The sequence below is a fragment of the Podarcis cretensis genome, assembly GCF_951804945.1.
Source record: "Podarcis cretensis genome assembly, chromosome: 10".
Taxonomy (NCBI): domain Eukaryota; kingdom Metazoa; phylum Chordata; class Lepidosauria; order Squamata; family Lacertidae; genus Podarcis; species Podarcis cretensis.
This window is the reverse complement of record NC_137179.1, coordinates 50,875,953-50,881,952: the sequence shown is the minus strand read 5'-3', so window position 1 is coordinate 50,881,952 and position 6,000 is coordinate 50,875,953. Positions and strand designations below refer to the sequence as shown.

Sequence of the window (6,000 nt, the reverse complement as noted above, 5' to 3'; positions counted from 1 at the left end):
AGTGGGGGCAGCGGTCCTCACCATTCCTCCTCAGTCCAGCCTCTGACAGTATTTCACATTTTAAAAAACCCAACACGGATTTTTAATAGATTTTAATGCAAAGATATATACAACCTTGGCCAGCATTGACTGATAAAGTGGGTTACTTTGCTACTCCAGAAAACTGTGGCTTGTGAAGTGAATACATATCATGGACTTTTCCTTTCTGAATAGAACACTATGTCCTAAAGCTATTGTGCAGCAATTCACTTTTCTCTTCTCTGTCCTGTAAATGACACCATAGTGGTACAGTTGAACTGACAAATTTAGAAGCTGGCGATAAAGCCAGGATGCAGGAATGAATAGAAGACTCTGCTCATGGTGTTAAATTACAACGTTGTTCAAGGCTGGGCGGAGAGCTGGTGCAGAATTCAGCGACTAGGTTTCTCACCTGAGCATATAACACCAATCCTGGTCCAACTGCACTGACTGCCAATTAGTATCTGGGCCCAATTCAGTGTGGAAAGACTATAGTTTATTCTAGAACTGAAAATAAAATTCTGAGCTCAGTGTACGTCTTTTGCAACAGCCTCTATTCCGTGGAGATCAGAGTTCTAGTAAGAGCCGGCCCTACTGTTAGACAGATTGAGGCAGCTTCCTCTGACAGCAGATGCTGGAGCTATGGGAAGCAGCAGCAAGGTGAGGTGAGGACACACTGGCATGTGCCACACAGTCTGCATTGCATTCTTTAACAAGCTGCCCTGCTGCTTTTATGTACTGGAAGATGCTGTCTCATCACCCATGTTAAATTAAAGTAGGATATTGATTTGACAGTCCATTCATCTTCTGTACATGGAATGGGAGAGGGTGCCATTTTGTCCTTTACCACAGGCAGCAAAATATCTTCTGCCAGCCCTGTTTCTTGTGAAAACCATCAATCCCAGAAGTCCTGTCATACCCAAGGTACTTGATGCCTGCCTATACTTGTTATATATGTAAACATTTTACAAGAGTATTGTCAGATTAGAAGGGCCTGTTCTTTCTGGTAGAGATTTGGTATTTTGCTTAGCAAGCAATAACTTGGATCTCCATTGGAGTCCTCAAAAACTTTCTTTTTTAATACAAAAAAATAAGAGTATGATTTCAGTGAAGCTTCCTAAAGCTCCAATCCTAACTCTGTTTACTCAGAAGTCCTACTGAATTCAATGAGACTTAGTTCTACGAAAGTAGGTAGGGTTTCAGTAAAAGTTACATAAATAGAAATTGAGATGGTTCGGCTGGCACACATAGCAAGAATTATAGCCACTGAAAACAAGCAAACATAAAATATGTACCTCAAAGGGCAGATGCATTTGTAATGCCAGAGAACTCTTTTTCTTGAAGCCAAAGTCAAGAAACCAATTAATGTTTCTGCTTTATGGCACAAGCATACGGAACCATTTCCATTATACAAACAAGGCAAGCATTGTATTGTATGGTACACCATAAACAAATGTGTGATGTGCGAGTTTGTCCTAGTGGTGTGTCTCACAGGCTTGTTGCAAAGGCCATCCATTTGAAGATAAGAAATGCAAATCACTTTGCATCTTCAAAAGTCAATACAAAGAACCAACCAGAAAAAGAGTTACTAGAGATGTTGCCGAAATTTCAGATTATATGCTTCGCTACATGAATTTATCCACCTTTATTAGAAATTAGGAACATAGGAAGCAGTTAGTTGGTACGCATATTTATTTTGGTCAAGAACCAGTAGAGAAGGTAGGAAGAAAACAGAATGCATAAAACACAATATAATAAACACATTAAATATGAAATTTAAAACAATGTAGAACATAAAACAGTAAGAAACATGAAATGATACGCTTAAATGATGAAAAGCGGTGCAAGGTAATATTTTAAATAATTTTTAAAATGATTAATAACATTTTTAATAATTTTAAAATTAAGGCAAGATCCTGAGCCAACTCCTCGAGGCCAAGGTCCCTTCCCCCCCCACAAAAATATTTTAGGGGGGGCAGGCCACCCAAAGTGTATGTACAGTGGCGCTGCCATTGAAATTGTGTGTGTGTGTGTGTGTGTGTGTGTGTTGCATATTGTGATCGATTTTGCCAGGCAGGGCTTATCTGGGCAATATTTTATTCAAGTTGGAACCCTTGTCAACTGAGAGGAGGAGGAAGCTGGTACTGTACTGTTGCAGACCCTCAGCTCAGATGCTCACTCTGAGGAGTTCCACTGCTACAGCTGTCCTACCCTGCAGGGTCTATGCTACCAGGAACCTTCCACGTGGGAAGAGCTGGAGGACATGCCAGACGCATCTCTGGGCTTCTGGGTGACTTACAGCCAGCTCCGGCGTGCGACAAGAGGGAGGCGGGCGACCTTGGGAGGGGAGCAGAGCAGCCTCTCTCCTTCTCCGGCCGGGCCTCTCGTGCGCCCTCGTTCCCTCGGCGCGCAAAGCTCTCCAAATCCGAGATGCCCCCGGCGGATGCGCGCTAGTTTCTTCCAGCGAGGCCTGGAAAGGGAAGGCGAGAAAGAGAGGAGGGAGAGAGGCGAGGGAGCCCGGATTGCAGCCGCAGCCGGCCTTGTCGCAGGGAGCGAGCAGCGAGGGACGGATCCGGCGTCCGCGGGCTCCTCCTGGCCAAGCGATCCCTTGGAGACGTCCTCCGGGAAAGCCCGCTAAGGGCAGCGGCCCGAGGGGCGGCCCCAGGGCGTGGGCTGCCGGCGGGCTGCGCTCCCCCGCGTCCGCCCGCGGGATATTTATAGCCGGCCGAGGAGGCGACTGTCACGCGTGGCGCCGGAGCCGCGCAGGGAAGGAGAAAGGCCGGTCCCGGAGGGCAGCGTGCCTGCGCAGGACGCGGTGAGTCAAGTGCGCGCTGCCTCCGCGGGCGCCCGCCCCTTCCCCACCCTCCCACTCCGCGATCGCGCGTGTGAAAAGGGAGGGGGGAACCGCGGCTCGGCCCTGCCCGGAGCGGCATTGGGCTCAGACGGGAGCCCCACACTTTCCCACGCGAGAGGGGCCTGGGCTTAAGACTGCGAGGGAGCCCGGGGCAAAAACGTTTGGGGTTATGTAGCCGTGGGAAAGGCACTCTGCACGTGCTCGCTCCGAGGGTCCGGCGCTGAAGATCGGACCTCAACCTTAGTGGTGGCTTTTTATTATTCTTTGGGGGGGGGGTTATCGTCAAGAAGGTGATACCACAGAAGGTAATTTTCGCTGGTATATTTTTATTTCATCTCTTGTGTGAAAATGGTGTTTGTGTGTGTGTGGAGTGGGGGGTGGTGGTGTTGATGCACACTTTCTAAAAATAAGCGTTCGGTAGGGGAGCGGACATCCCCCTCAACCCTGTGAGTGGAAATAGTATTCCTGGAATAAATTCAAAAGAAACCTACGTTTCGGTGCTTGCGTGTTGATGAGCCCCTCGCCATTGGCTTTGAACCTCCACTTTACAATGCAGCCCGCCCCCTACATCTGGGGTTGCTTGCTTCCGTGTTCCTATAGCCCCTTAGCAGGTTTGTTTTTAAAGCCCCATTGCTGAGAGGCTTCTCTGTCTCGCGCAATGTTTCTTTTCCAAAATGCATCCCTAGCCCTGAAAACACTTACCCCTAATCGCAGATGCCTGGGATTGACGGGTCCTCTGTTATTAGCCTTGCATGACCCAGAACTGAGAACAGGCTTGGGGGCTAAACCTGGGCAAGTTCTTATTGGAATTAAGCCCTGTTTTTCCTATACCTTTTTAAAGTGAGAATAGGTACCTATATGGTTAATGTAAGGCTCAGACTTGTATCATGTCCATTAGCTCTGCCTCCTCTTCTGTTTAACGTGCCTTTTCTGGTGTGTCCTATTGTAAAACCCTGTCGTATAAACCTGGCATAATGCTGACCAGGAAACACAGTTGGTTTGCATTTGCTTATTTTTGTAGTGTTGTAGGAATAGAGATGATGTCTCATAGTGGCAAACGAAATGGCTCCCAGTTCAAATCTAACAATGCTTGACATCTGATCTTCCTTTCAGTCCCTCGTTTGAAACATGGGGATATCATTGTCCTACTTTACAGTCCGGCTGTATGTATTGCTAGTATAAGGTATATGAAATCAACTATATGAGGGACAATGTGTGCGGCTAATATATGGCCTTCTGGGTATTGCTGGATGGGCATCAGTCAGCATGCCCAATGCTTAGGGATGATGGGAGCAGTAATCCAACATCTGTAGAGATGAAATTCTCCCACTGCTGGGCTGCATAGTTATCTTTCTCCTCACTAGTGCTTTGATATCTAAAACCCCACAAAAGTATATTTTTGTTTAAAAGTTCTTTTAGAGATCAAAATGATGGTTTTAAAATTATGGCTTTCTTGTTTTGATCTTAGTCCCATGAGTCTACTTCCCTTGCTCATATACACACTGAATAAATTCATTTATTGCCCTGACAGTAACTTTTTCACAACATCTAGGTAACTTTCTGAATTATTTAGATAAGATTTGGTTATATAGTTACCTGAAACATCACCAATTGCTCATGTTAAAAACCACTAGTGTTGTTTAAATGATGGCAAATACTGGATCCAGTGATTTATAAAGAGCGCTGTTTGCTTTCCCACTTGTCACCAAACAAATGTTGCAATTATCTCTGGCATTTCTTAAATCTTGCTTTTCTAGTTCCTGTGACTTTGACACAATTGCATTGTTGCCAGTTACATTCTTTAAGAAAGATCTATGGGTCTATTTACTGGAACACCGTTCTGGAAAAACACACAATAACAGATGCTTTGTTATCTTTATCAATGCAAAATGAAGCTGCAGAATGAACTGGGTGTGTTTTTTTTGATGGAACAAACAGTATGCTCAGTTTTAAATTCCTTTACTGAAGTTCAGATTTCGCAGACCTTTATTTTTAAATCAGAATCCTAAAGAACAGTACAATGGAATGCATGTCTGTGGAATGTATTCTTTTGCAATCAGTTTAGGTTTGGATACAATAAATTGATTGGTACGCTTCAGCATTGAAGTGTATGAAAGCCTCCATAGTTTAGCTGCAGAGATTGTCCTCTTGCTAACATTGAGCCACAGTTTCTGTTAAGCAATCTGTCAGACCATTGATCCTGTCAACTGTCTACTACAGAGAGAAGGGCTCTCTGGATATTGTTTGATTCCAGTTCTCTTCAGGCAATGGGGGTGAAGGAAGTAGTCGTCCACTAACATCTGATGGGCCGTGACTTTGGCTTTCCAAGCCTGGCAGATGTCTTTTCCAGCCCTGCCCACCTAAGATCCATTAACTGGAGATTCCAGGTATTTTACCTATTCCTTTATTCATAACAGTCTTTGCTTGGAGCCACAACATTGCTGTTTCCCCTATTCAGTGTTTTGGATTTGGGAGACACTTCTTCTCCTGTAGTAGTGCATATAGATAGATACAACTCACAATAGTTGTATATTCATGTTGTGTATATATTTTTGTATTTATATCACTGTTGTTTTTGTATTTTATTTGAATTGTGAATTTAAATTGTAAATGGCCCGTGTGCCCGTTTACAACCCAGCGGAGCTATTGTGGGCCCCACAACCACCCAGCACCCGAACACACACAGAAGAACGTAAAGTGAGCCTACAGGATCAGGCCAATGGCTTATTTAATCCAGCACCTTGTTCTCACAGTGGCCAGCCTGATACCCTGCAAGCAGGATTTGAGCCCAGGAGCACTCTTGCCCTCCTGCAGTTTCCAACAACTGGTTTTCAGAAGCATTACTGCATCTAGCCATGGAGGAAGAGCATAGCACACCAGGACCTTTGATACTAGCAACAGCAGAGTGATTCTTTCAAGCCACATTTCAGTGGCTGGGGAGGGACAGAGAAACCCCGGGAGTGCCAAGAAAGACGTCTGCAGGCACTTGTGCGCTCACTGATGCTGTCCTGGTGGACCCCCCACTTAAGCTGTCTGATGTGATGCATGAACAATACTAGATGGGAGGAACAGAAATTATATGTTGCTGAATGTGTAGCTGTTGTGCATGGTGCTCAGTGTATATCTTT

At 45.2% G+C, this 6,000-nt stretch overlaps 1 protein-coding gene across 3 annotated transcripts in view; it reads left to right on the top strand.

Moving 5' to 3' along the window:
* The first annotated feature begins 2,318 nt into the window (after window positions 1-2,318).
* Window positions 2,319-6,000, top strand: part of TMEM117 (transmembrane protein 117) — a 215,750-nt gene continuing 212,068 nt past the window's right edge. The window contains exon 1 of one of the 3 annotated variants that reach the window (XM_079994285.1): window positions 2,319-2,833. The gene's annotated coding sequence lies outside the window, so the exon portion shown is untranslated. Of the gene's footprint in view, window positions 2,834-2,927; window positions 3,178-6,000 lie in introns of those variants that run through there. The other 2 variants (XM_079994283.1, XM_079994284.1) reach the window with 2 other exon arrangements.